Source organism: Festucalex cinctus, chromosome 4, assembly GCF_051991245.1.
Source record: "Festucalex cinctus isolate MCC-2025b chromosome 4, RoL_Fcin_1.0, whole genome shotgun sequence".
NCBI classification, from domain to species: Eukaryota; Metazoa; Chordata; class Actinopteri; order Syngnathiformes; family Syngnathidae; genus Festucalex; species Festucalex cinctus.
This window is the reverse complement of record NC_135414.1, coordinates 15,941,062-15,957,718: the sequence shown is the minus strand read 5'-3', so window position 1 is coordinate 15,957,718 and position 16,657 is coordinate 15,941,062. Positions and strand designations below refer to the sequence as shown.

General features: G+C 40.2%; 1 pseudogene across 1 annotated transcript in view; it reads left to right on the top strand.

Annotated features, from left to right (window-relative positions):
* The window catches only part of LOC144017558 (multiple epidermal growth factor-like domains protein 11), a 91,831-nt pseudogene extending 75,359 nt beyond the window's left edge, over positions 1-16,472 (top strand). Inside the window, exons 16-25 of the transcript XR_013283209.1 lie at positions 7,173-7,301; positions 7,401-7,529; positions 9,029-9,157; positions 9,228-9,356; positions 9,624-9,857; positions 10,444-10,598; positions 11,509-11,578; positions 11,703-11,756; positions 13,506-13,724; positions 15,774-16,472. The product of XR_013283209.1 is annotated as a multiple epidermal growth factor-like domains protein 11 (transcript). The remainder of the gene's footprint in view (positions 1-7,172; positions 7,302-7,400; positions 7,530-9,028; positions 9,158-9,227; positions 9,357-9,623; positions 9,858-10,443; positions 10,599-11,508; positions 11,579-11,702; positions 11,757-13,505; positions 13,725-15,773) is intronic.
* Positions 16,473-16,657: the final 185 nt, after the last annotated feature.

The window sequence follows — 16,657 nt, the reverse complement described above, 5'->3', positions numbered from 1 at the left end:
TTTACTAAACACTTTGACTGAAGTCTTTTAAGAATACAATTTGACATCTTCACAAAATTCTATTAACTGATTCACTCCCAGCTGTTTTACTGGATTTTGACTGATTTTGCAAGGCCCACAAAATATTGTGTTCTATTTGTTATAAAAACATGGAACCTACCAAAAGAAGGTTTAGCATCTCTTCTTTCATTCGGAAAAAAAAAAGTATATTTTTATTTTTCCGTTTTGCAGCAATTAGCAATGGAATATAGCTATGTTTAATCATTATTCATAAATCTGTTTAAAACAGTGGGGAAAAGAGCTTGTTGCAACATGGCCCCAGTTGATCTCTTATACTCTGCTGCCACCTGCTGGCCATTTTTGTAATAACTACCTTTGATTCAACCGTTCTCTTCAGTTCAGAGGCTGCATCAACGCCTTCTGTATGCTCTAGCATTTAAAAAACAAAACCAAAAAAACAAAAAACAAAAAACATATAAATACATCTTTGGGAGCAAATGAGTTAAACAAGTGTGGCATAAACAGTAAGTCATAAATCAGATTTCAGTAATAATGCAAACCAATCTTCAGCGTTATCACAAGTCTAACATAAAGTTTAAATGTCTACAAGTCTAAATGTGCAGATAGTGGAGTTTTCCTTTTGGCAATTTCGTAGCTGGAGGCAGTTAGAAATGTGCATTTGCACCGTTGTTGAGCTGAACATGCGCCCAAATTGCATTTATAAGGAACTGCAAGAAGCTCTCCACTTGCAGATGATGCAAATGTCGCTGCCTTTAACACCCGACCGTGCGTCTTTGAGTGACACCTTGGCCCACCCACATGCACATATACACACACCAGTTGTGCCACAGTACAAGAATACTTTTAAAAATATACTAAAGCGAGGCAATGATAATAATGCATTCAATGAATTTATTTCTACAATGATTCAGTTCACGCTGATGTTATATTTAAGAATAAAATCTGATGACATTCACCACACATTTCAGCGGAGTGCAGAACCTGTCTACCTGCGCCAAATCCACATCAAGTCAAATTCACCAAAATCTTGTTATACCACCTGCGCCACAACTTAGACCTGGTTTTACCTGGTCTACCTTCTTTCACCAAATTGTCAGGCGCGCTGGGCGCGTGTAATAAAAAAATGCCTTTGGCGTGTTGGAACGGCCACTGAGGCCAAGCACAGTCAGCCAAATACCCAAAGATGCCCATAAACTAGACTTGCCCTGCTTCAGTTTTTACATCACGCCTGTCAAGCAGAATAGGAGCCAATAAAAAAATACAATAAAATGAAACACCAGTCATATGTGAAAATTAATGCCTACACAGTAAATTCTGTAGAGTAAATTTGACTCTGTTTAAAGTGGGACCAAATAGACACAGTTTTAGAGTCATATTTACACTTGGAAGAGTAAAATAAAGAATTGAAAAAATAAGGGGAGACAACCGATCTACTCCCTGAGCCACGTAGCTACTGCTGTGTGTTATTATATCGCTCGTGTCAGCTGGAATCTTCCAAAGTCCCTTTTCTTGGAGATAAGCATAGCTCAGGTGGTAGTGTGGCAGTCTCCCACGTTGAAGATTGTGAGTTCCTTCCTCAACCCTTGCGCAACTTTTTTTTTTCTTCAATTCTTTATTTTAATCTCTTCCAAGTGTAAATATTAGCCTACCCTAAGACAGAGTCTTAGGGTAGGCTAATATCTACTCACTCTAAATAGAGTCAAATTTACTCCACAGAATTTACTGTGTACCAACTGACCAAACTGAATCAGAGCCAGACTGATATGTCGATTTGAAGTTAGTTAATTGTTGAACCATATTTTTAAACTGTCCAAAAAAATTGCCATAGCGGATGTGAAACTTTGTCACCCATATGGGACAAAGAAAACCAAAGTGAAAGTAGGAACATGATAGTACGCCAGGCTGTAACTACTTAGAGTCAGTCCGTAGTGGGGCTGGGACGGAAAGCGTTTGTATTCCCCTTTAAAGTTTTGTCACGTTCTGCCACGTTTGGTGTGCGTTTTGTCCCATTTTGCCAGGTTTTGTAATTCTTCTCATGACAAGATAGGGTGTATGGTCGCCGTTTCACTGTGTGATGGATTACTGGCCCGGCACGATTTAGTGGGTTGCATGCTATGATGGTCTGAGACGACGTGCATGGTCAGGGAAGAGGAAGATGATCTTCTTATTTTGGCCTTTTTTTGTGTGTGACTTACAAAACTCAAATATGGAGGGGGAAAAAAATGACCAAATGAAACGGTGCATCTGGGGCCACTGGGAAAAATTATCTACACCTTCCCCGATAGGGATACTCATACCATAATGCAGAAGATCGTGTGACACAAAACACACTTCCACTTATCTGAGCATGCATTAGTCTCTAAATCTAATAACATAAGAAGAGTTATTCCAGACCACAGTAATAAGTTTATGGATCTGCAAGACATCTGTCTGAAGCTGTTGTTAGCATGCACAATTGGAAGTTTTCTATCTACGGTACTTCTTTCGATGCGCATTGGCGTTTTGTGCCCTCAAGTAGTCCGTTTGTTTAACTGTGACAAGGATGTTGCAGTTTTTGGATAACATTGTGAAATTCTGATATAATACAATCATTCTCAGTTGCATGTATTTTAATTTATAGTGAAAATATAGTCACAATTAATCTCCTGTAGGGGAATACTCTATAAACGTAAGTAATTATATAGGTAAGCATAAACTCATAACAACAATGAATCTTCATTTTTTAGTCTTACTACATATTGTAATTCAATTCCTAAAGTATTTAACATACATAATTGAATAGAGTAGGTTTTTTTCTGTCTCCATAGTCCTTTTATTTCATGTGGGATGTGCTTATATACATGCGTAAAGTGCCTTGGAATAACAGCTATTGTTAAATAAAACTGACATGACTTGACAGCTGTTTAAACTTAAGGAAGTATTTCCTTCCTCGTTCCATGCTATGACAGTAAAATACAATCAATCAAAATGATTGTCACTGACACTCGAACAGAGTCAGATCAATCCACTGAAAATCATGGTGCATGTTGGAGACGGCTGGGCACTGTCTTGATGAATATCTGACATGACATCACAATAAATGGTAAACAATGCGTTCATGATTTCAAAGCACAATAGTTAATGGCAGCCATTACTGGAATATCTTGACAGTTTTGCACTGTGAATAAACTGAAGCTTCTGTTTTATACCCTGTTGGAGTTACTGTATTAATATACAGTAAGACTATAGAATGCAAACAAAAAACAAATTTGTGGCCATGGTAACAAAATTGCTGTATTTTTCGGATTATAAGTCGCAGGTTTTTTTTCATAGTTTGGCTGGGGGTGCGACTTGTACTCTGGTGCGACTTATGTGTGAAATTATTAACACATTATGATATCATTTCACGTTATTTTCACACTAAACCGCAAGAGGGCGCTCTAGGCCTGTGTTGATAATTTCAACATTGCCGGTAGAAGAGCAAGCGGCGCATCATCTACCTTCCGAGTTGGGGGAGTTGTTTAAAAGTGACACCGAGGATGAATATTTCATTGGATTTAGTGATTTGGAGTGAAACTGATAGTTTTGGTAACCTTGTTAGCATGTTCTTTATGCTAGAGTTATATGAATAACTTGTAGAGATGGGAACTTAATTCACCCACGGAACGTTGGGACGAAGGGAGAGTTCCGGGTGGGAAGGTTTTGTTACGTGGAAAAGGGGAGTTAGCCTGTTAGCTTCTAGCTGAGTGGGGAGTTGCTGTTAAGACCTCAGAAGCTGATGTCAATAAAACGCCAGAACTTTGGCTCCGTGCTTCAACACTCCGCCTCCGACTCCCATCACTGCTCGCTACAAACTATTAATATGTTACGTCGTTACTGACATTACCAGGCATGTCAGTCATGTAACATTAGTATACCGTACGCTTATTCAGCCTGTTGTTCTCTATTTTATTTTTATTTTAAATTGCCTTTCAAGATGACATGTATGTTTTTGGTGTTGGATTTTATCAAATCAATTTCCCCCAAAAATGCGACTTATACTCCAGTGCGACTTATATATGTTTTTTCCTTCTTAATGATGCATTTTTTGGCTGGTGCGACTTATAATCCGGAGCGACGTATAATCCGAAAAATACAGTACTTCGGAAAAAAGAAATGTCATGATAATGCTGATTTTACATTCAGACATCCTAAAGCATCAGGTTAAAATGACATGTAACTGTTTTGTACAACATAATACATACAATTCTTTAGCTTGATTATCACATTATTCCATTGAATGGGAGAAAAATGCACAGTGTGTTGTGGTGCTCTGTTGTTCTGAACCAATCACCTTGAAGTAGCACAAGATGAGACCCTCATCAGACTGAATGCGGGGGTCTGTTGTAATCTTTCCTGCGCCATACGTCAAGAAGGTGACGTGCTTTGCTCATGTCATGCCTGCTAGCGCAAGCAATCTGTTCTGGCGATACAAAGTGCATTGGGTCAGCATCTTATTTGGCAGGTTGAACTACCTTAGCTCACTGACGCTCTCCTGAGTCATCTCGGCCTCAAAGTTGTTAAAGGCAACAACAACAATGATTAAAAAACATGAATCATCTTGTTAAGCCCTTTAAGACTTGAAGTAAGCTATAAAGATATGGAAAAGGTTTATATTCATAAAATGTGGTTCACAACAATGGTAATGGCTCACAAATAATTCTGAGATAATCCTTGCAGTCGGCAGTGGAGACGTATTAAGATGCTGATTAAAGAGCATGATTATTCCACTTTCTATTAGGTCGTCAGTCGTCACATTAAAAAGTAATTTAATGGTCTCCCATTGTTCGCCCATAAACGCTAATAGTCCAGCCATATTGGCAGCCAACATACCATTACAGCACCCAAAATGCTTACCAGGCAGATCTGTCACAATACCCCCCAAGGAGTCGAATGTGTCTCTCCGTCTTATTTTGGACACAAACTGCTTTTCAGAGTGGCAAAAAGAACAAATTCAAACAAAGTGTAAATATTTGTTATCTATCTCGGTGACATATTGTAGCTTGTTATGGTGGGATTTTCACATCACGAAGTCAAAAAGATTAGTCACAATTTCTATGTGGCAATTCAAAGAACGTTTGTTGCATTGTTTTTAATTCTGTTGTCATGGTTAAGTAGCTCGGCTCCTTATGTTTTCTTGCTTGATTCATACATGTGATGACACATTTGGGTCCTGATGAGTGACCAAATCCGGGCCCATTTTCGCAGGGGTGACTCACCCACTCTTGTCTACAGTAAGAGAATGACATTGGATTTTATCATGGCAGCATAGAGGATGAGTGGTTAGCATTCACCCTCATATTTCTAAGGCTCGGTGTTTGAATCAGAAGTCCTGCTGTCCCGTGTCCCGTGCATCTTGGCCTTTTGACCTTAGCCACTTGAGCATTTTTTAATGTCCTTATAGTACTTATATCCGATACACACTTATCATTTCATTTTGGAACTATATTTCATCACATTCTTTCTTCACTGTTGTATATCGCTGGCGCCAGGCTAAAATCTTGTACCTCCAAAATTGCCGCTTTTCAATAGATCCCAAAAGAAGCCATTAGCATTGCATCATCAAAGAGAGCAAGTCACTTTACAACACTTAAGATCGGTCAATAATTTGTAAAAATGACACCCACACGTGTGGTATACTTTTTTGAAAAAAATAATGAAATTCGCCAAATTGTAACTTATGAGGTTTCGGCCCGACGCCAGCGATATTTAGCGTGATTAACATTTCCGTGGGTTAAACAGATGTTAACTTGTCAATGAAGGCAGCCAAAGGTTCACTGCCAAGTTGAATTTGAAATGGAGACACTGGAAAAGTGAGCTGTAAAATATTCATTAGCATTAAACATGAAGGCAGATTGTTATACATTAGTTATTCCGCTGCATCTTTCAGCCAATTCATAGATAAAACTTGGAAGTCCTGATAAATCCCATGTCCGCTTCTAGTGCCGATGAATCCTTTCAGTGGACACTGACACACTAGTTACTGCTCTCACACATCAGAAGCCTCAGCCCAACATATGAGAGGAAAGGGATTGCTTTTATTTCAGACTACTTTTATAGACCCTCTATAAGACACTCATTAAAATTATTGTGCAATTCAAGATCTTTTTTTATTGCATTTTCAAAATATGCTTTTATTATATTTGTTTGTCCTCATAAGATTATGTCTCATTATAATGTATTCAGTATTAGGATTTTTCTTCACTGATTAGTCATGGGAAAACACATCTTCAAATGGTGCAGCATGCACAATCCCCTTCAAAAGTATGGGAACGGCAAGGTCCTTTCCTTTGTTTTTGTGTTTGTTGTTTCAGAACAAAATATGAGACCAAAAAAAAAAAAAAGTCCAAGATATTTACATCTAGGTACATGAAACAACTCAGGACATCTTTTGTTTGAAGCCACCCACTTTTCAAGTGAGCAAAATTATTGGAGCGGACATTAAATGAACTTAAAATGAATAACATTTCATATTTGGTGGCATAAACTTTACTTGCAATAATGGCTCAAGCCTGCGACATATTGACTTCACCAGACTTTTGCTTTTTCCAGGCCTCTGCAGCCTCTTTCATTTGGTTTGTTCTCTCTCGTTTTGACCTAAATCTTCTGATACTACTAAATACTGAAGAGGTTTATTGACATTCTTTTTTCAACTGTGTTCAAAATAGTTGCCTGATGCTGATTTTAATCTCATGGTTCAACTCGTTATACTGTATTTGTGCCTCAATCAAATTGCTTAAGTGTTTGTCAAAAATTAACCAAGGGCCAGTTGTGCCACATTATTGTTGTTCTCAATACCACTATTGACTTCTACAACATTCCAAATCAATTCCAAGTTCCTGCCAGGAACCAACGAGGCACTAAGACCTTGTGCTTAGCCTCCTGTCTGACCTCCTTCGTCTTCATTGCACGGCTCACAAATCTGTCCTTCACATTAATTGCAAAACTTCCGTGTGAGTCCTTCAATCTCGTTTGTGTACGTGCATGCACATGTGTGAAACAATGTCTAACCATGTTTGTATTAGCCAAATAGCCAATGTTATATACTATAATTACCATCTTTCTGTCTTATATTTTGATGTAAGATGTTTTGATGGCTCAGTGCTTCCTTTTTTGGGGTTGTGTGCCGACAGTATGTTCAAGTGGAAAATACGGTAAGCACTGCGCTGAGACGTGCCTATGCACAAACAACGGCACTTGTAATCCCATCGATGGCTCGTGTCAGTGCTACCCTGGATGGATTGGCGAGGACTGCTCCAAATGTAAGAAACATACACACAACAATATTCGCTTTGTTTGCCATTTTTACTTCATTTCAAGTCATTCCCGGTGACATATTTGTGTGTGTCTTGTTTTGGCAGCCTGTCCTCGGGGTTCGTGGGTCCCAATTGCATTCACACATGTAACTGTCACAATGAAGCCCAGTGTAGCCCCACAGATGGAGGTGTGTGACTGCAGTCCTGGATGGACAGGACTCTTCTGTACTCAGCGTATGTCTCTCTCTCTCTCTCTCTCTCTCTCTCTCTCTCTCTCCTCTCTCTCTCTCTCTCTCTCTCTCTTCTCTCTCCTCTCTCTCTCTCTCTCTCTCTCTCTCTCTCTCTCTCTCTCTCTCTCTCTCGCCTCTCCTCTCTCTCTCTCTCTCTCTCTCTCCTCTCTCTCTCCACTCACAACATTAACTCTTCAATTAACTGTAAATCACTTCAACCACATCAACCTTCAGTCAAAGTTATACATCAATCGATCCCATGACTGATTCACAGATTTGAAACTCTCTCTCTCTCTCTCTCTCTCTCTCTCTCTCTCTCTCTCTCTCTCTCTCTCTCTCTCTCTCTGTCTCTCTCCTCTCTCTCTCTCTCTCTCTCTCTCTCTATGTGTGTGTATATATATATATATATTATATATATATATACACACATAGAGAGAGAGAGAGAGCGAGAGAGAGAGAGAGAGAGTTTATATATATATATATATATATATATATATATATATATATATTTACGTATTTTATTTGTATTTTTTTTAAACAAGATCGGCAGGCAACGTCAGCATCCACTGCCAGTGAATATTCAAGCATAGCCTGTTACATTCTGAGGTGCAGTCACCATCTGGTGGCCGATCAACAAAACTGCATGTCATGCACATAGCCACAGATTGTTGGTCTCACAGTAAACAGTATGAGCTCCTGCCTTCCTTAGTGGCGTTAGCATGTTCTCCTCATGCTTGCTTGGGTTTTTCCTGAGTATTCCAAAAACATGCACGTTGCGTTCACTAAAGACTCTAAATAAGGGGTTGGCAAATAACATAGCAAGGGAGTCATGAAAAATTGGATTGCTTTCCAAACCAACACGCGAACCACAATTTTGTCCATTTATTTTTAATATATTTAGAAAAAGCATACTTTGTTAAAAAAAAAAAAAAAACTCCAATGCTTGAATCATCATCACAGCCCTATTACAAAGAAAATAAGATGTTTTGTAAAAAAAATTTGTAATTACAAACTTAAAAAATTAATTAATTTAATAAAACTGGGTTAACTTTTATTCAGAAATGTGTTCATGTTTGGTACTTTTGAGCAACTAGGAAGTGGTTTAAGTCATTTATGGTGAAAAAGAAGATGAAATGATGTAACAGTTAGTTTATATGTGTACATTTTGCCACAAGGCTTCCAAAGGGTGATGAATTTTCAGGAGGGCACATTTGTTAAGCATATTACAACATTGGACAATACTTTAAAGTTCGTAAAGGTTTTGTAATGGTGGCAATTTTCAAGCATTGAAATAATAGAAAATTGCAAATAAAATAGTAATAATGGTTCCAATGAAAACATAATATCCATCCATCCATTTTCTTGACCGCTCATTCCTCACAAGGGTCGCGGGGGGTGCTGGCGCCTATCTCAGCTGGCTCTGGGCAGTAGGCGGGGGACACACTGGACTGGTTGCCAGCCGAAAACATAATAGAGACAGTACATTTTTGTGTCCTTCCTCAGGCTGTCCAACAGGTTTCTACGGCGCTCAGTGTGCTGAAGTGTGTCGCTGTCAGAACGGGGCCGACTGTGACCACATGAGTGGGCAGTGCTCATGCAGGACGGGCTTCATTGGAGAAAGCTGTGAACTCAGTGAGTTTTCATTCCATTATTTCATTTGCACAAATCGTGAGATGTGTAAAACCTGCGTTCCTGTGTGCAGAGTGCCCTGCTGGGACGTTTGGATACGGCTGCCAGCAGCTTTGTGAGTGCATGAACAACGCCACATGCGACTACGTGACAGGAACCTGCTACTGTAGCATTGGGTTCAAAGGCATCCGCTGCGACCAAGGTGAGTCAGGCCAGATTTACATGTACAGACAATTGGATCAGCTCACAATTTGTTCCACATTTCAAGAACATAGAAACCAAACACCGCTTCCATTTGTTTGGTTCTGGTTCTGGAAACATTCAATAAGCCTGCACCTGATGACCTGAGGGATCTGGAAGTCTGATAGGAAACTAAAAGTATTGACGATACAATATGCGGGCCAAGGACCATTTGGAGTTTAGTCGACGAGGAGTAGCATTTAACATGTCCATCAATTGTACTTGTCAGCGGCCTTGATGATGGAGGAGCTGAACCCCTACACCAAGATCAGTCCTGCTCTTGCATCCGAACGTCAATCGGCCGGCGCCATCCTCGGCATCATCTTTCTGCTGCTGCTCATCATGGCCATGCTGGCTCTCGTGGTTTGGTTGCGCTACCGACAGAGAGAGAAAGGACACCATGTGCCCAACGTCACCTACACACCCGCCCTGCACATCAACTCCACCGACTACTCCCTCTCTGGTGAGCGCTCTCTCTCTCTCTCTCTCTCCCTCTCTCTCTCTCTCTCTCCTTTTGTCCCATGCGCTCTCTTTCTCTTTCTGTCTCTCTCTTCCTCTCTCCCCTTCTCTCTTTGTCTGTCTTTCTGTCTACCTCTCTTTGTCCCTCCCTCTCTACCTCCTTTTCTCTCTCTCTCTCTCTCTCTCTCTCTCTCTCTCTCTCTCTCTCTCTCTCTCTCTCTCTCTCTCTCTCTCTCTCTCTCTCTCTCTCTCTCTCTCTCTCTCTCTCTCACCTTCATGCACAACGTGTGCCAAGGTCAAATTACTTTTCACCTGTAAAGGTTATAATGCGTTTTAGCTCCATCTGGAATTTTCACCCAAAAGTAAGTAGTTTATGTTATGAGTAATTTATGTTCTCACAAAATTACCATCGCTCAACTACAGGTTTGTGTGTATGAACTAGTCCATAAGTGCCACTTCACAAGTCTTTTTCTTACTTTTTAGCATTGTATGTCATTCACCAGACATTAAAGTCTGGTTGTCATGTTGACCTTTGTACTGTATATCAAACGATGATATGTCGAGAATGTGCTGATGTCATGTGGCGACAGCAGGGCTTCAGTGCGCTGGCCTGCTCGCTTCTGCGGAGTCGTCACCTTGTAACAGCTCCATAGGCCACTGCTTCTCCAACCCCAGCTACCGCACGCTGGGCCCGTGCACCTACTCCGCCCACTACGCCAAACCGGACAAGAGACGCTCCACCAAGGTGGGCCTCGATGGCGTCACTCACACGTCATCACAGCAGCAAACATACCATAACATATCCATCTCAGCTTAATAGCATGTCTGAACAAACTACACAAATTGTGCTGTTTTGCCATAAGAGTCAAACCATTTCAGGTAAGAAGGAAGACTTTTTTTTTTATTATTATTACTGACTCCTTTAACTTTTGAAATGTTGCCAACATGGTTATCCCCAAATCACATAAAAAACAGAGGCCCCTAATTGTATTGCCTGTCAAAAAGATAAATAGAAAATATTATATAAATTACTATAAATTTGCTGTGGCTACTGTCAGTCATGAAATCATCATATGTGCTTTGGGGTGGGTACTGGAAGGTCATAGTTCAAGTCCTGCTGCAAACAACATTATGGACACAATGAAAAGGAAGGAACAATAATAGGAATGAAAATGAAGGAAGACAGCCATTTAGCCAGAAATATGAAGCAAACCTGCTTTGTTTGTTTTAGTGGGCCACAGAAAAACAAAATGGTGAGCTTTTGAGTTTGACACTGTTAAGGTGCGTGCCTCCTGGGTGGAGTTTGCATGTTCTCCCCATGCCCGTGTGGGTCTTCTCCAGACACTCCGGTCTTCTCCCACATTCCAAAGACATGCATGGCATTTTAATTGGGCGCTCTGAATTGTCCCTAAGTGTGCTTGTGAGTGTGGATGGTTGTTCGTCTCTGTGTGCCCTGCGATTGGCTGGCAACCAGTCCAGGGTATACCCCGCCTACTGCCCAAAGCCAGCTGAGATAGGCTCCAGCACCCCCCCACGACCCTTGTATGGAATAAGCGGTCAAGAAAATGGATGGATGGATGGATAGATGGGTTTGTAATCAGTTTCATAAATAAAGATACGTGAAAATAAATCAAAACTTTCCTTTTATTTCTCAGATGAAGGCCAAACGAAGACATAGGAACAGTGCTCCAGAGTGGGGTGCCTATTGTAACCTCAGTGAGTTGGGTCAGTCGCTAGTGCACCTTTTTTCCCCTGTTTTTGCTGCTTTAAAAGAACATTTTTGAAACACTTAAAATTAAATTCTTGTTCCTTGTTTGAATTGTTCCGCCTATTCCTTGTTACTATTCAGGCTTATACTGCATTGACCGGCGTTACAGTTACCAAGTGGATCCACACTACAGAGGTACACTGTGAGGAGAACCTCAAGTCGTGACATCATCACCTCAGACTCCTCAGCCAATCCGCTCGTTTGAACACGTTCCTTATCCAATGATTGCCTCTCCTGCATTTTAAACCTCCTCAGCTCCATTTAGACTTTGGAGCGCTGAATGTTATACAAGACTGTATATTAACGTAGATGTTTTGACAGAATTTTATCTTACATAACAGTTTGGGGGCGGCACGGTAGTCGAGTGGTTAGCACGTCCGCTTCCCAGTTCTGAGGTCTCCGGTTCGAGTCCAGGCTCGGACCTTCCTGGGTGGAGTTTGCATGTTCTCCCCGTGCCCGCGTGGGTCTTCTCCGGGTACTCCGGTCTCCTCCCACATTCCAAAGACATGCATGGCAGGTTAATTGAGTGCTCTGAATTGTCCCTAGGTGTGCGTGCGAGTGTGGATAGTTGTTCGTCTCTGTGTGCCCTGCGATTGGTTGGCAACCAGTCCAGGGTGTCCCCCGCCTACTGCCCAGAGCCAGCTGAGATAGGCGCCAGCAGCCCCCGCGACCCTTGTGAGGAATAAGCGGTCAAGAAAATGGATGGATGGATGGATAACAGTTTGGCCTGTTGAGTTTAAATCTTTAAGTTAACAGAGTTCCACGCTATTTACTTATATGACAGACTACGATTTACTTCTATGAAAGTAAGCTGTGTTAAATAGATTTTTACTTTCTACTCAGAATAAGCGGAGTACAAAAATGGAACAAAAAGTCAACTGGGATTTCAAGCACCCCTTGACCCTGAATGGAGTAAGCAGTAAAAAAAAAAAAAAAAAAAAAAAAAAATGGATAGAGTACAATAAAATGGACAATAAAATGTTTTTTCCTAATTTTCATACTCTTGTTAACATAAAAGTGGAGACAAATGTTAAACTAATAAACTAATGTTAAACTAATGACTGCAACTTTTAGTCATTGATACAGTAATTTTATAATAATTCAGAAAATTTAGTTAAAATAAAAAAAAATGTACTGTATAATTGCATATGTAAGACGGTGACAGCTCAGTGCATTTTTCTTTTCATATTAAGAGCTATCAAATGTTTAACATGAAGTAACTTGTGAAATTCTGCACATTTTTCAAATTGTAAAATACAACTTGACCCCATTCTCCACAAATATATGCATTACTATTAAATGTATTACTGCTAAATTCTGCTGCGTTGTGACTGGAATTACAGGCTTTCCATGTAAAGGGTAGCCATTAATTGTGCTATTAAAAAAAATACGTTAAAGGAATTTTAAATTAACTTAAAATTAATACACAAATTTTAAGACCCCTAACAATAATACATCAGCTATATGTCAATGTTATCGTCTTTACAATATTACACCGACAAGATGAGCAAAAGAGGTGCAGCGTGAAATTCCCCACTGTCCTCAAACTAAACTTTTGCCCGGCCGTTTCCTCGATACAGCTAACGTGTTGTGGATGAACTCGTCCTTACGAATGTGTCTGTGTCTGCAGGTTACGACTGATTCTTCTCCTCTGTGTGCCAACCCAACCTCTCCCCAAACTCACTCAAGGAATCTCTCCTCCAATGAACATGATCACTGCTTGCTGTTCTTTCTTTCAGCTGTCTTTTAACCTATTTCTTCACTTCTGTTGTTGAACTTTTTCGCACATGTTCTTACCAAAACATTTAATAGGATGTTAAAAATATTGATGCTGAGTGCAACCACTGACAGTAAACATTACTGTTGTCTTTGTTCCTGACTTAGACTACATGAAGAGTTCCATGTCCAGCACCTGCTCCCTCAACAGCGAGAACCCGTACGCCACCATCAGCGACCCACCCGGTTTGGCGTGCAAACACTCGGAGAGCAGCTACGTGGAGATGAAATCGCCAGCTCACCACCAACACATGGCACACTGCTGTGCGACTACCATCGGCGCCACTTCAACGACCAATGGTCCTGCAAATAATGTCTACAACATGGGTGTGTTTCACTTGAATTTGGACTGCCCTACGCTGCTGGGTAAAAAGTAACCCAAATTTGGTGAAATAGCTAACCTAGCGCTGGATCCACAAGTGACCGAGCCAATTTTGAGGATTTGACCCAGATTTGATCCAACAAGAAGTAAAAACGACCATACTGATGAATTAAAGCTACCACGAAATGGGTTACCAGGTTATCATTATAACTGTGGTTAAAAACAATACAAATTTGATGACCAACAATTTCAAAGTAGAAGAAACAATGCTCAGTCAAAGGTCGCCACAGTGAGTCATTTACATATGTTTGTCACATTTATTCCTGCCCTTCCTGATGCAACCCACACATGTTGGGACTGGCTTGTAATCAGCATATGGCATAAACAGTCTGGCCTGGGGACCTAACTGGATGTTACCGTTCAGCCTGACCGGGATTTAAACCCTGCTCTCTTCATTTCAGCTTCAGAAGATGGCACAAAACTGTCCAAAAGCAACCCAATCTGCTGAGTCAAAATAACTAATCCAACCTTGGGTAAAAGTAACCCAATATGCTCAAAATGCACATCTACTCAGCGAATGAGTTAGGAAATCAACCAAGCATTTTTGGTATGTAATATTAGATCATGAGCAAATCTGCATAGGCATGTAGAAAACATTTTGACACCAAAACTGCATTTTTATATTCACATTCTATTGAAAAAATAAATAAATAAACAAATTAAAGCTGCTCTTTGTAACAATTTACGTGATAGTTTCAGTTTCACTTTTTGGCCACAAGTGGCAGTAGTGATCTCCCAACCATCCATCCATCCATCCATCCATCCATTTACTTGACCGCTTATTCCTCACAAGGGGGGTGCCTGGAGCCTATCTCAGCTGGCTTTGCGCAGTAGGCGGAGTACACCCTGGACTGGTTGCCAGCCAATCGCAGGGCACACTGAGACGAAGCAGTAGCGATGTGAAATTGAATTTCCTGCATTCAGCAGCCTTAAATACATATATATATATATATATATATATATATATATATATATATATATATATATATATATATGTATATATATATATATATATATATATATATATATATATATATATATATATATATATATATATATATATATATATTAGTCCATGACTATTGAAAAAAAAAATACACAGATACCTTTGAGATTTGAGCCATCGATGGACTATTTTTTTGTTTGTTTTGAATGGTGAGCGTAAACTTGAGATATGAGTGCTGCATGGTGGCAACTGGCAAGTGACTCAATTCACTTCACAAGCAATTGCAGTTGAAAAGCTGTTTATTACCACTCTCCACTAATGGTTACTATTATAGGCTACGGAATGCCGGGACAGGACCTGAGTAATACCGGGTCTAAACAATGACCTTGGCAAAATTCGCTGGGAAGCAGGACCCAAGGCTCAAATGCTTGTAATGCTTTTGCCTATGAATAGCATGCAAACCAGGCAGATTGTTAGAATAGTCAAACGATATTTCATCACATTTTGAAATTAAAATAATCCTCACAAACCAAATTACAATGATCCAAAGTTCCATGCTTTTCAATGAGTGGAGAGATTCCTTTCCCCGAGTAAGACCAACATTTTGACTGGTGAAGAAGGCTCGGAATTGTCCAGTCCATGTATGGCAAAGAGGGACAGTGAAAGAGACGACCAGACGCCATCGATAATTTTCTTGGGTTTCCCAAACGGCTACCTCCATCAGCCAGCCGTGCCATTCAAGGAAGGCAAATAGTAGTAATATATAGATTTTTCACAAACCCAACGTTGGCAAGTACCTATATGCTAATACTGCCCCCAGGTGGCCAAGTTGTGCACATCAGAATGAGTGTCAAAATGTGCAGTGAAGTAGAAAATTTGGCAAATACTGTTAAATTATTTTTAATTAGATGTAAATATGTCATTACAGTATGTTTTTATACATGTATAATATTATAGTGCTATTTTCTTATAGAAAACAACCATTTCAGTTCCTGATTGCTTTGTAAGGAGCGCCCAAATGACAACGTCGGCCTTTTGTCTCTCTCAGAGCCCACCATCAGCATCATCCCAGAAGGCGGCGGCGTGGTGGTGCCCAGTTACCCACAGAACCCTTACGACCTTCCCAGGAACAGCCACATCCCCAGCCACTACGACTTGTTGCCCGTACGACCCAGCCACAGCCCGCCTTTGCCTGGAAGCCCAACTGGCTCGCTGCTCTAGTCTAGAGCACCCCCCCAACCTCACGCGGGAAACGCGACCACCCCACTTTTGAACTACACGGAATCCAGTTTGACTACTTGAAACTGTCAAGAGGCCGTATGTTTTTGTAGTTTTCGGTATGTGCCGAAGGAAATGGAAAAGACAACAGACATTGCAATGCACTGCTATTTGATATATTTTATCAATGTAAATATCTTCGATTTTAGGTGTTTTGTGCCATTAAACTTGTGTTTTCACTGTAAAAAAAAAAAAAAAAAACTGTAGAGCAAATATAGGTACACAGCAGTGTCAGCAAAAGTTAGCCTGCATGTCCAGTAAGCGGACACTGAAGGACAAACAAACACGAACAAACAAACCAGGTTAACGCAGCATCAAAACACTATTTTTACATTGTTTCTTCTTTTACCTTTATTCTTTCTGTATGTACAGTAGCAAAAGTGTTGTATTGTGCACTTTGTCCACTTGTGACTGTTTATTTTATTTTTGGTTTTGCATCAGGGTGAATACACATGCATGCAAAAGATTATTCTAATTGTTAGCCAGCAATATCTTTATTTCATAACTTGGAGCCAATTGAACAGTCTGTCAAACTCCTCATAGGGCCGTTCGTACCTACATAGCAGTTTTGATTTAAGACAATTTGATATTAACCCGGATTAGTTGACTCATTTATTTAAGCAACTTTTACTTGTTAATTTCCAGGTCTAACAT